The 14,457-nt window shown below is 48.0% G+C and overlaps 1 protein-coding gene across 3 annotated transcripts in view; it reads left to right on the top strand.

Annotated features, from left to right (window-relative positions):
- LOC140424910 (plexin domain-containing protein 2-like) overlaps positions 1 to 14,457 on the top strand; it is a 557,096-nt gene that overhangs the window by 420,534 nt on the left and 122,105 nt on the right. The gene's annotated exons all lie outside the window — the stretch shown is intronic.

The raw sequence follows: 14,457 nt of genomic DNA, 5'->3' as shown, positions 1-14,457 counted from the left end.
CAAAGATAGGCCTTAAGAAAGACTGTCATTAATCAGAGCCTGACAAACCTGTACTCCATCCAACACCTACCTTGCAGCAGCTCATCCTCGTCACAAGCCAGAATTTTATGTTGCTCAAGCAGGTGCATGGCTGACCAATTGTGTGAAACCACGTGAGAAAGCATCGGGCGCACTCCTTGACATCATTGCACACTCACGATATTTTGAGGTTGGCGGGTGAGTGCATAAATCGGATGCACGCCTGCTGACAATTAAAGGACCAATCAAAGCCATTGAAAAATCCAATCGACCGCAATTTCCCGCTCCCTGTGTGATTTCCAGCTTGAAACATGAGGGCCCCCATCATATCTTCATCCAAGGGCGAGATAAAAGGCATAAGGGAGCAGCAGCACTCTTGCGAGTTCATAGCTGTGTGAGTATAGAGTTTTCCTTGAGTTAAGAAGTAATTGTTAAGCCTTTCAAATCTGCCTTTCAGCATTTCAGGACTTCCTTGGAAGATTTCCTTCAGGTTTCATGGAATCATAGAATCCCTACAGTGCAGAAGGGGGCCATTCAGCCCATCAGTCTGCACCGATGTTCAAAAGACCACCCGATCCTCCACCAATTCCTGCAACTCAACCCTAAAGGGCAATTTGTCATGGCCAATCTACCTAAGCAACACACCTTTGGATTGCGGGAGGAAACCGGAGCACCTGGAGGAAACCCACGCAGACACGGGGAGAATGTGAGAAAGAACTGTCCACACAGACAGTCACCCGACGTCAGATTCAAACCCGGGTCCCTGGAGCTGTGAGGCAGCAGTGCTAAACACTGTGCCACCCTGGTGCGCAGTGATCCCTCATTTGCAAAGCACTGGTCCTCTGCATCTGATCCAATGGGGATGGAGTATTCTGTTTGTGGGACCGCCTCTGAAGAGGAAGAGAGGAGCCGAAGGGAGAGGAGGACAGGTGAGAACAAGCAGCATCCCAGTCAGACACACCTATAAGAGGAGAGGCACGGGCTCAGTTTGTGAAATCTAGCAGGGCAGCCAAGCTGGGAGGGGATGCCGAAGACCCAACGGCTAGAGTGTTCAGACAACCCACCAACAACCTCCAAATGTCTGAGGTCCAGTACTGCAGGAGGCTCCACCTCTCCAAGGACACAGCGACAGCATTATGCAACATAATAGCTCCGAAATCACCTCCAACTACATGGGCAGTCACCCCATGGTGGTGGTGTTTAAAGTCCCGATGGCACTGAACGTCACAGTGACCCTCGATATCTACGCCTCCAGTTCTTTTCAGGGCTCAGCGGGGGATCTGTGCGCCATCTCTCAATTAGCTGTACGCAGTTGTGTCATACTAGTGATTTATGCCACCGTTAGGCACATCCGAACATTCATCAACTGTCGGTCAGGCGAGGGCAGCCAGATGGAGAGAACACAAGACCTCATAGAAATGGCTGGGTTCCCCCGCATCCAGGATGCAATGAACTGGTGCATTTGAGCATCAAGGTGCCAGCAGGAGAGCTTGGAGCTTTATCAGCAGAAAGGGGTTCCACTCTATGAATATTCAGATTGTTTGTGACAAGACGACACAGATTCTCCACGTTTGTGTCTGTTTTCCAGAGAGCTCACACAATTCTTACATCATGCAACACTCCCCAGTACTAATGCTGTTCGTGCCTCCTGGAAGATTGGATGGATGGCTGCTGGGTGACGAAGGCTATCCCTTCAAGAGGTGGCTGATGATCCCTCTCTGTCACCCAAGAACTGAAGCCAAGGAACAAAACATAGGAGTTATGTCTCCACAAGAGTGGTGGTGGAGAGGACCATTGGGTTGTTTAAGATACGCTTCAGATGCCTGGACTGATCCAGGGATCATTGCAGTATCCTCCAGAGCGTATCTCCCTCATAGCTGTTGCATGCTCTGCCCTGAAAAATTTGGCTTTGACAAGAGCGCCCCAGTGGAGGCTAAGGAAAGCGAGGCAGCTCCACAGGCCAAGGAGGATGACTTCAGTAATGGGCCAAAGAAAACAGCTGGAATGCACAGGGTAAGGGCAAAGAGGCAGACATAGCACCGATGGCTAAGTTTAAGACACCTTGAGCATACCAGAGGTGCCTAACGGGTGGCATTATTTGCGTTATTTGAGGTTTTTGTTAGGTTTGGAATATTTGTATGCTCTTTATGAGTTAATGTGAAGTAATAAACACATTTTCTTTAATTCAGTGGGGTGAATTGGCTGTACACTTTGAACAGTGACCAGATGTTGCACAGGCCTGTAACTGTCGGCCATTGTGTGTTGCTGAGTTGGGCTATCAGAGAATCACAGAATTGGTATGGTGAAAAAAGAGGCCATTTAGCCCATTGTGCCTCCTCCAGTTCGTTTAGGCTTCATGTCTTTGTGCCATTCCCCTGTCTTTTCCCCATGCCCCTGCACATGCACCTACCTCCACCACACTTCCAGGCAGTGCATTCCAGACCCTAGCCACCTGGTGTGTGAAAAGGTTTTTCTCAATTGCATTTGCTTCTTTTGCATGGAACTGCAAGTGATTCTGGTGAGCAGGATGGCTGAACATGCGTAGTCTTGCACGATTCAGCTCATTACTGATGCATAATGTGGAGCATGGTAATCCTCGTGGTGGGGGTGTGCAGGAAGTACTCGTCCCATTGTTATCTCATGGTCCCGAAGGTCCAGGCACCATATTTAAAGGGCATCCAGACAGGCTCCCTCCCTTCCCCCCTTAGCCTGCCTCCCATGCCTATCCTTTGCCCAGCTTGTGCTACTAACACCCAATTGGAGTGAAGTTATGAGTGGTCCCCAGGAAGACAAAAAGCAGCGTCTACTGACCTCAAAGTCATGGAAGACATAAAGATCACCAGAAGTGAGCATTCTATCTTCCCGCTGGCGGGGAACTTAATTTGGCTGGGAAACGTAATTCCAGCGAGATGGCCTTTTTATGAACATGCATGGCATGCAAAGGGCCTTCCCAACATTGTTGGGCAGGAAGCTCGATCCATCTTTAAGCCACTGTTAAAGTCCCGAGAACAGAATTCCAACAGGTCATCCCAACATCAGGAAACCGATTTCTGGGGCGAAATTCTCTGTAATTGGCGTGATGTCTGCCGACCAGCGCCAAAAACGGCGCAAATCAGTCCGGCATCGCGCCGCCCGAAAGGTGCGGAATCCTCCGCATCTTGAGGGGCCAAGCCCTCACCTTGAGGGGCTAGGCCCACGCCGGACTGATTTCCGCCCCGCCAGCTGTCGGGAAAGGCCTTTGGTACCCCAGCAGCTGGCGGGAAATGACATTGCCGGGCGGCGCATGCGCGGGAGCCTCTTCCGCCTCCGCCATGGTGGAGACCATGGCGAAGGCGGAAGGAAAAGAGTGCCCCCACGGCACAGGCCCGCCCGCGGATTGGTGGGCCCCGATCGCGGGCCAGGCCACCGTGGGGGCACCCCCTGGGGCCAGATCGCCCAGTGCCCCCCCCCCAGGACCCCGGAGCCCGCCCACGCCGCCTTGTCCCGCCGGTAAGAGAGGTGGTTTAATCCACGCCGACGGGACAGGCATTCCAGCAGCAGTACTTCGGCCCATCCGGGCTGGAGAATAGGCGGGGGGGGGCCCGCCAACCGGCGGGGCCCGATTTCCGCCCCCGCCGAATCTCCGGTGCCGGAGAATTCGGCAACCGGCGGGGGCGGGATTCACGCCAGCCCCCGGCGATTCTCCGACCCGGCGGGGGGGTCGGAGAATCTCGCCCTCGGTCTCATTTCAAGTTACGTTCCTCCACCCGCCATGCTTCCGTACCCCTGGCAGGACCGGATAATTCCGACAACTAAATTCTCATTGTTATAATGTGATGAACATTGAAATTCTCAGTATATCTGAAAATTCAGCATTCCAGACATTGGGGAAATGGGGGTGGGATGGGGCCGAGGAAATCTGATCCACTGTATTGCTGGAGAAATGACCACGGAAGCCGAACACCCTCTCCGTGCATTCAGTCACATTTAGTGAGACTTGAATGACGCCCCATTCTGGGAAAATCACTCACATAGATCCCTATGTGTACCAGAAGCAAGTGGAGAGATGTTATTATGATGTTCCTCAGCCATCCCAGCCTCGAAGTTTAGATCACACAAGTCATAGAATTTACAATACAGAAGGAGGACATTAGGCCCATCGAGTCTGCACCGGCCCTTACAAAGAGCACCCTACTGAAGCCCACGTATCTACCCTATCCCCGTAACCCAGTAACCCCCACTTAATATTTTTTGGACACTAAGGGCAATTTAGCATGGCCAATCCACCTAACCTGCACATCTTTGGACCGTGGGAGGAAACCGGAGCACCTGGAAGAAACCCACGCACACATGGGGAGAATGTGCAGACTCCACACAGACAATGACTCAGCTGGGAATCGAACCTGGGACCCTGGAACTGTGAAGCAACTGTGCTAACCACTGTGCTACCGTGCTGCCCCAAAGATCAATCAGTCAGCTGCAACAGTGGCCCAGCAATAGTTTCAATTAAATTGTTCGAGTAAAGGCAGGAGCGTTCTCGCCAGTGCAATGCAGTCGTTCTCTCTACTCCTCCAGGGACAGCTGTGGCTGGGCAGATGGCAGTTCTTGGGCACCAGAAAGCATAAAATCAGAAGGGGAAGAAGTTGAGGTGGAAAGCAAGTGTTCTCATCATGCCAGATAGCAAGATGAGGGTGTCTGGGAGATGAGAAGGCGCATACCATCATCCTGAATGTTCTCAGCAGCACTGCATGCCATTGGCTCTGTCACAGCCGGCTCCATGATGCAGCTTCTTCATAGGGCACAGGATTTGCAGGTGTCCTTGTCCTCACCAGTTCTGGTCTACTCCCAGTGGTTAAGAGGACATCTTGTCCTGCAAGAGAGAGGGCAGAATGCCATTTATTGTGTTGCGCTATGTTTGGGTGATTGCCGGCCATAGCTGAATATCTGGAGATGTGCGAAAGCTGTGGGAGGTGTTTCAGGCTGGCAGCATTGCAATTTGCGTGAGCGTGAAGCAGAGTATCTGGATGTTAGACTTGAGTCCTGAGTGCTAAACACTGATGGGTGATTTATGGCGTCGTGGTGCGTTGAGCAGCATGAGAGGTTGGTATGGTGTATAAGACATATCATGTGAAGATGCTTTTACTCACATTAACCATTTGTATGAAATTGTAGAATTTCTTGCAAGATTGGTGGCAAGTCCTCAGGACTAGATACCAGGCATTGGCCTTTCTGACCACCTCTGGCCCTGGGATTCCCTCTCTGGTGTCCACTTTCCATGTTTACAATTGCACCTATGGTCTTTAGCAGCTAACATCCTATAATTCAGTGCAACCTCAGTTTAAGATGGGCAGACTGCCTTTAAGAACTGAAGGCTAGCTTCACTACTAGCTGTTGCACTACTGTGCAGCACCCCGCTGAGCACTGAGGCAACCAGCAACAGGGAGTGGCTTGTTCTTGTGCTAAACTCAGTAAAATGAGGTGACAGCACCAAATGTGCATGCTGTTCACCACCACCTCAATGAATGCAACCGAGACAGAGATTGTGGCTCGGCACCCAAAATGTGGCACAGACCGACTTCTACCCTAGTTATTGTGAAACACTATCATCGAAGCCCTTTCTGCACCATTTTATTTTATTTATTCACATGATGTAGGTGTTGCTGTTCACGGCATATCTCAGTTATGGTCTTTTGCCGTGTGTATCCAAGGTTTTTGAAATCAGATGTCATTGTGTTATGGATCTCAATCATCATCAAGAAAAGCAATCCTAACAGACTCTCCAACTGTGCTCATCACCTCCGTGCCTGAGGTCTCGCCTGTCAAAGGCAGTGAACTAACTGTACACTGCCCACTGACATTTTGCAAAACAGACAGCTCTTGCCTTCACAGCAATGTATACTGAATGCAAATGCACGGCGGAGAGAGCATGCAAGGAGGCAAGTGACTGGTGCACCCATTCATGCAGTGACTTCCATGTCACAGTTAAACTCATGTGGTCAAAACCATTAAGTAAATCAATAGCCAGCAGGCAACCTTAAGGATAGAAATGAGTCTCAGAAACTACTGGTGGCTTTGCAGTTAGCTTGTAGCTGCATCACAAGGGTTGTGCTAGGGGGAACATGCTAAGGCAGGCCTCAGACAATTTAAAATACAGCTGAATAATCCTGGTTCCATAGTATAAAGCTTCAGAAAGCAAATAGGACTGAATTTTCAATCTGAAGCACAGGGGTGCAAGTATGGTTTTTTTTTGATTGTACCAAATTTCATTAAAATATGCAAATTAGACATGTCTTAATTCTTTATTTGGTAGAACAATCTTTAAAATTCATCAAACGGCTGCTAAAGTGAAATACTCCTTCATTTAGACTAGAAACCAGTGAAACATAAAATTATCACACACAAGTCTTAACAATTGAACACATAGGAATCAAAAAGGTGGATGCATGACAGCACAAGTTGCTAACATCGTTCCCTTTGGTGGATCGAGCAAGTACGGCCTCAGGCAAGAAACAGTAAGATCAGAACAAAACATGGCACTCATTGTGACTTCAGTTAGATTAATTGGATCAAACAACATTGTAATGAGCAGATAAGGAAGCTCTGCACTGCCATCCACATGCAAACAACAATAAGGGAAGGCAAGGTTTGTGGGAAATCGAGTTAAAATGCAACATCCATTTGTTATATACTAGAAAGGAAAAAAATACTTGTTCTTAAGTATTAGACGTGTGGCTACATTTCAAATTATAATGCCAAATATTTGGCACAACCTTCCTATATTAAGGTAAATCTTGTTAGACACGTTACCGTGCAAGGCTCTTTACATGGAACATCCACTTGACATTAGAGGATTGGATGCCGAGATCTGCACCTGTAATTTACATCATTTTAATTTTTCTTAATTTTAATGATTGGAGAATTATCCCTCTGAATCCTCCAAACTTCCGTCGAACAAAGTACCAGGTGGTATCGGGGCGGGGGCTGGGGGTTGCATTGCTTAATTTACCCCCATATTTGACACATAGATCATCTTATAACAGGTTGCTTAAATTTCCTTCGAGGCCTTCAGGGGGCTTAACCCAAGATTGCCAGTGACCTGAAATAATTGTAGTCTTTTATCAATTCCAAGGTGGATTCCACAGTCACCATTCCTGAAATTGCCGTGCCACAGTTATTGGGTGTTATAACCACTGCAGAGCTACCTGTCTCCTGAGCTGCAGGATTCAGGAACTCCTGGGCTGGTGAATTCCACCCCCCATCTCCCCTATGCCTGTGTAGACCAATTGTTCTGTAGTTGGTGGGCAGAGGGTGATTCCTGCCTCCTTTGAGACTCTTTTATTGCACCTCTACTTGACTTAGCATGGGGGTAACAGAATTATACAGTGTTTTGCATACAGAGAAAAATTCCCTGCCAGATACCATTGTGGAAGCCCAAATGTTATTTTAAAATGTAAATTGATAGTTGCTTGAAAAAGAATGAATATTAAAAAGCATGAAAACAAACAAATTTTAATTAAGTGAGGGACTGACAGCATGTTAGACCACAGGCTGTTGGTCCATCTCATATCCAGTGCGGACTCACATAGAAACATAGAAAATAGGAGCAGGAATTGACCATTTGGTCCATCGAGCCTGCTCTGCCATTCATTATGGTCATGGCTGATCATTCAACTCAATAGCCTGTTCCTGCCTTCCCCACAATATCTTTTGATCCCTTTAGCCCCAAGTGCGAGATGTAACTCCTTCTTGAAAACATACAATGCCTCAACTACTTTCCATGCTGGAGTATTCCACAGGCTCATCATTCTCCGGGTGAAGAAATTTCTCCTCATCTCAATGCTAAAAGATTTACCCCATGTCCTTGGCCCATGACCCTGATTTTGGACTCCATCGCGAACATCCTTCCTCCATCTACCCTGTTCAGTTCGCTTAGAATTTTATAGGTTTTCATGAGCTAAAGAGCTGGCTTTTAAAGCAGACCAAGGCAGGCCAGCAGGCCAGTTCAATTCCCGTATCAGCCTCCCTGAACAGGCGCCGGAATGTGGCGACTAGGGGCTTTTCACAGTAACTTCATTTGAAGCCTACTTGTGGCAATAAGCGACTTTCATTTCATTTCATTTTCATTTCATTTCATCTCCATAAATACAATCTTAACTGACTCAACCTCTCTTCATATGTCAGCCCCACTGTCCCAGGAATCAGTCTGGTAATCCTTCTCTGCACTCACTCCATAGCAAAAACATCCTTCCTCAGATAAAGAGACCAAAACTGCACACAATACTACTGGTATGGCTTCACCAAGGCCCTGAATAATTGCAGCAAGACATATCTGTTCCTGCTATGAAAGCCAACATACCATTTGCCTTCTTTACCGCCTGCTGAACCTGCATGTTTACCTTCGGCGACTGGTGTACAAGGACAGTCAGATCTCGTTGCGCATTCGCTCTCTCAATTTATAGCCATTCAAATAACAATCCGTCTTCCTGTTTTTGCTACCAAAGTGGATAACCTCACATTTATCCACAATATACTGCATCTACCATGCATTTGCCCACTCACTCAACTTGTCCAAATCACACTAAAGGATCTCTGCATCCTCCTCACAGCTCACCCTCCCACCCAGCTTTGTGTCATCTGTAAATTTCATTCCCTCATCGAAATCGTTAATATCTACAGTGAATATCTGGTGTCCTAGTCCTGATCCCTGTGGCATCCCACCAGTCACTGCCTGCCATTCAGGAAAAAAACTAGTTTATTCCTACTTTATGTTTTCTGTCTGCCAACCAGATTTCTGTCCATCTCAATATACTACCCCCAATCCCATGCTCCCCAATATTTTATAATTGTAAGTTTAGAACAGATACAAGGCATGTGCATATTGGAGCTGATCGGCCTGAAAACTTTGGATCGCGGGCTCTTCCTTCCAGCCACCCAAAGAGTTGGCGGGGAACACATCCCTGCCAACTACCTAGTGCCCCACAGCCAATTTATGGACAAAATTAGTGTCAATTGGCTGCAGACTTATTTTCTGCTCCTCACTCAGGAGGAAGTCCTACCTGAGAGAGCTACTGGTCAATCTGATTGGTTGCAGGTCTCCAGCCCCTGCTGTGACAAGAGTTGCAGTGGACGGAAGAGGAAGTACATGAAAAAGTGTGAGATTATGCATTTTGGTCAGAAAAATGGGACGGCAACTTATTATCTAATTGGGGAGAGACTTTGGGGTGCTCTAATGCAGAGGGATCTGGGGGTCCTTGTTTATGAGTCACAGAAAACTAACATGCAGGTACAGCAGATAAGAAAGAAAGCGAATGGAATGTTGGCATTTATAGTGAAAGGAATAGAGTATAAAGGTTAGGAAGTGTTGTTGCAACTGTACACGGCATTGGTGAGACCACACCTTTTTGGGCCCCTTATTTGAGGAGAGATGTAGTGGCATTGGAGGCAGTTCAGAGGAGGTTCAGTTGGTTGATTCCAGAGATGTCATATAAAGAGAGATTGAACAGTTTAGGCCTATACTCTCTGAAGTTTAGACGAACGAGGGGAGATTAAATTGAGGTCTTCAATATGATAAACGGTATGGCTAAAGTAGACGTGGAGCAAATGCTTCCTCTTGGGGAGCACTCTAGAACGAGAGGTCATAAGCTTAAGATAAGAGATAGCAAATTTAAAACGGAGTTGAGGAGAAACTACTTCTCCAAAAGAGTTGTGAATCTGTGGAATTCACTACCCCAGAATGTGGTGGATGCTGGGACAGTGAGTAAATTTAAGGAGGAGTTAGACAGATTTTTAATAGGTAATGTGTTGGAGGGTTATGGAGAACGGGCAGGACAGTGGAGTTAAGGCCAGGATGAGATCAACCATGATCGAATGGCGGAGCAGATTCGGTGGGCCAAATAGCCTAATTCTGCTTCAACATCTTATGAAGATGCCCGAACCTAATCCTAACACCAGGGGACCAAGGTCTGTTTATGGGATCCCAGGATGGGGGGAGGCTAGGGCAGGCCTGAGTGGGTGATCAGTGTCTTGGGGGAGAGGCCGGGGGAGAGATTTCGAGAAGCTACTGGAACTTAGTGAGAAGCGGGGAGCATCCAATGTCAGAAGAGGACTTCTGATGGAGGCGTTCACCCCTCTCTTCCCATTCGAGATCTAAGCTCATTTATTTTCAGACTTCCCATGCAATATAAATTCTCCCGCCAGCCTTAAAAGTGAGACAGAGTAGGAAACGGCACTTAAGTGGCCAATACATGGCCATTTAAGGGCTTTAATTTAAAAGGGTGAGTGTCCCGTCTAAGGCCTTGCCCGCCCCAGTGTGAAATCACTGTGAGGTTGAGGCAGACAGGAACCCAGAGGAACCTCTGTGCCTTCAATTTCACTATTCCACCCACTAAGAACCAGCCATGAAATTCAAGGCATGGTGCTGCGGAACGGATGGATATTTTTAGTTTCTGTACATTTATGCGATGTGGGTAGAGTGGTTCGGCCAGCAGATATTTCCGATCTCTAATTGCCCTTGAGAAGGTGGTGGTGTGCTGCCTTTTTGAACTGCTCCAGTCCATGTGGTGTAGATAAACTCACAGTGTTAGGAAGGGAGTTCCAAGACTTTGATTCAATGACAATGAAGGAACAGTGAAATATTTCTAAAATAGGATGGTACGTGGCTTGGAGGAGAACTTCCAGATGGTGGTGTCCCCATGTGTCTGTTGTCCTTCTAGGCAATTGCAGTTGTGGGTTTGGAAGGTGCTAAGGAGGCTTGACAAATTACTGCAGTGCATCTTGTAGAGGGTACACATTGCTGCTACTGTGCATCGGTGGTGGAGGGAGTGAATGTTTGTGGAAAGGGTGTCAGTCAAGCGGACTGCTTTGTCCTGGATGGCATTGCGCATATTGAGTGCTGTTGGAGCTGCACCCATCCAGGCAAGTGGGGAGGTTTCCATCACACTCCTGACTTCTGCCTTGTAGACGGTGGACAGACTTTGGGGAGTCTGGAGATAGCTACCTGCCACAGGGTCCCTAGAACTTGATTGCTCTTGTAGTCATAGTATTTAGATGGCTAGCTTAGTTCAGTTACGGGATACATGACAGAGTGCCTCTAAGTTAGCAGCTGAGTGTTGAATGAAAATATGGAGTTCATTAAATTATGAGGAGAACAGGTTTCTTGTTGGTGGAAATGTCAGTTGATTAAATGCCACGGATTGAGCATTGAGGATCTAAGTCCAGAAAACCTGATGATTTCTGGCAGCAACTGAAGATCTGCATTGTTGGGGAAGCACTGGTTATGCTGTTGATGTGATTTGTGACTGAAGTGAAATATCTTCCCAGCTACTAAAAGGGGAAATAAGGTCATATTTTCATTCACTAATGGTGCAAGAAAAAAAGATTTATTTTGATATCGTGAAATGAGAATAGCACGCATGAATGCTTTAATTTAACTTTTTTTGAACAGCTGTTTCTGAAAATATTGTCTAACTTATCAGGGCAGTCTGATTCTAGAGAAACAACAACTAATGGTAAGGGAAGGAAAATAAATGGTTTGCATAATTGCAACTGTGACATTACCATGGTAAGTGGTTATTGCTATCTCTGAATAACTGGCTGTAGTATTTTCACATTGTTATAAGAAGTAATTTTTGTGAAAATATTAAAAAAGATCACAGTTACTTCCATCCAGAGGGAAATGAGACATTGTAATCAATGTCTCTGTCTCAATGCAATAATGAAAAGCATTTACTGGATTTCAACCCAGCCTGGTACATAGGTTCAAAGCATCAGTGCTTTTGACAAGTTAGCTATCGGGTTTATTTTAATAACTTTTTTACAATAACATTTATGACATTCTATGTGACTGCAATGGTGGCACATTAGCTCTCTTCATCATTCTGGACCTGTCTGCCTTTTGACATTCTCAACCAATTAATCTTTTTCCATTGCTCACCTCTATGATCGCAACTGTGAGTGTGCTATCTGCTATTTCCACCCTCCCCACAGTCTAAGACCTATTCCAGTCATCCAGTACTGACGAGCTGAAATCTACCTTCTGTAAGGGAAGTCTACCTATTAATTTTAAATTGATTATTGTGATGCTCACATCCTTTACAAAAAAATAAATTTCAAAATAACATTACAAGAAAATTGTGACATATTACTTGAATGTGGTTCGCCCTTTTAGATAACACCAGTTTAGTGTTAGACCAGCCAGACCCATTTTCTGGCGCGGCGTGTGTGTCCCCCCCGCTGAAGCGGGCCCCTCCTCCCGGCATTCGGCCAATGGGGTTTTCCATTGTGGCCACCTCCATGCCGGCGGGAAAGCTGCGGGCGTGAGTGCGATGCCGGCGAAGCAAAGGATCCTGCCAACGGAGAATCCTGCCCCAGTTCTGTTAAAGGAATAAGACTCTGGCTAAGGCCTATACTCTTGGAATCGCTAATGAATTTGTAATAATGTTCCAGCTTTTTGGTGGTGCCATGATTTTTAAATATCCATCAGTTTAAAATATTTTGCGTTTTATGTTTATGAATGTGTATCTCCTGCACTGTGTCTCTTATTTTGTTAGACACCATGCATCATTCCACATAACATGTCCAGCAGCATACCTGCAGATGTAGCTCAGTGTACTGTGAAATTGAAACTATTTACCTTCTTTGTGTTTTATTCCCATATCAATAATATTTTATCCTATAGCAAAGGGGCAGACTTTCAAACTTCTCCCTGGGACTATTGAACCGATTCTCCGTTTCTCATGGGGTTTCCCTTTGTGGACAGCCCCCTGCCATCGGGAAATCCCCAGACGTGGGTGAGCTGCTGGTGTAACTGAGAATCCCGCCAGCGTAGAATCCAGCCCCATATGTACTAACTCCTTGAAATGTTGGGCTGGATTCTCCATTCCACGGTGGCGGCCTGCGGCGGCCACGCCGTACAACATGACGCCGGCTGCAGGCGGGCACGGTCTGTCAAAAACTGTCCACCTGTAGCTAGCCTCACCACTCCAGGACCACCCCCCACCAGCCCCCGCTGCCAGCTCCACCACCCCCCTCCCCCCACGGATTGAGGGGCGCTGGACACAGTCCGCAGCCACCACGTGAGGTCCGCGAAACTTGTGAGGACACGCGCCCCATGCGGTCGGGGCCTCGGCCCATCGTGGACGGAGCATCGGGGGAGGGCCTCACATAGCCTCCTCAGACCATCCTGACGGCGTGCAGCGTACTCCTTGAGTATGCCATTTTTGAGGGGGCGGAGCATCGGAAAAATGGCACGGCCCCCGATTCCAGCATGAAAGTGGATTCTCCAGCCGATGGCCGAAATCACGTCCAGCCCGTTAACTCTGTCTGGCCTGCTGAACCATTTCCACATTTTATATTTTTATTTCATATTTCCAGCATCCGCAGTATTTTGCTTTTGCATAAGTTCTTGCATCAATCTCAATCAGGGAAAATTACTCAAACTCCTAACTTGGGAAACTTAGATCTAATCTGTTGTTGGTTCCCGAAACCACTACTGGGGACAAACATCCCCTGATTGGGATTTTCACATCGGTGCCTGTTATTTGAACCCTGTAACTCCTGCCGCTGACCGGAAAGGCATCAGGTACATTTGTACATGCTAATTCAACCCAAACTGGGACCGCCAGCACATGCACAACCACTCCTCATGGGCGGGATTCTCCTTTCCGGGGACTAAGTCCCCATGCTGGTGGGAAAACCAGAGCGAACCACTCCGGTGTCAACAGCCCCCGAAAGTAAGGAATTCTCTGCACTTCCGGGGGCTCTGTGGACGGCGGAGGGGTTGGCGCCATGTCAGCCGGCGCCGAAGGGACTGTGCAAGTTCGCACAAGTGCCAAAGGGCCGGCGTGATCTCGCTCATGCGCGGAATGAGGAAGTGGAAGGGTGGGTTAGTAAATTTGCCGATGACATGAAGATTGGGGGAGTTGTAGATAGTGTTGAGGGTTGTTGCAGGTTACAACAGGACATTGACAGGATGCAGAGCTGGGCTGAGAAGTGGCAGATGGAGTTCAACCTAGATAAATGTGAAGTGATTCATTTGGGACGGTCGAATTTGAATGCTGAATACATGGTTAAAGGCAAGGGCCGGGATTCTCCGCTATCCGGTGGGTTGGGCCGTGACGGCGCCAAGAAGTGCCGTGAACCACTCCGGCGTCGGGCCGCCCGGAAGGTGCGGAATCCTCCGCATCTTCAGGGGCTAGGCTGGCGCCGGCGGGGTTGGCGCCGCGCAAACCGGTGCCGAAGGGCCTCCGCCGGCCGGCGCAAGTTGCCACATGCGCGGGAGCGCCAGCGTTTTCTGGCATGATCCCAGCGCATGCGCAGGGGGGGGGTTCTTCTCCGCGCCGGCCATGGCGGACCGTTACATCGGCCGGCACGGAGCGAAAGAGTGCCCCCATGGCACAGGCCCACCCACAGATCGGTGGGCCCCGATCATGGGCCAGGCCACCGTGGGGACCAGTACTGAAC

This window comes from Scyliorhinus torazame, chromosome 6 (assembly GCF_047496885.1).
Source record: "Scyliorhinus torazame isolate Kashiwa2021f chromosome 6, sScyTor2.1, whole genome shotgun sequence".
NCBI classification, from domain to species: Eukaryota; Metazoa; Chordata; class Chondrichthyes; order Carcharhiniformes; family Scyliorhinidae; genus Scyliorhinus; species Scyliorhinus torazame.
Note: the sequence above shows the minus strand (reverse complement) of the source record. Positions and strands in the feature narration are given on the sequence as shown.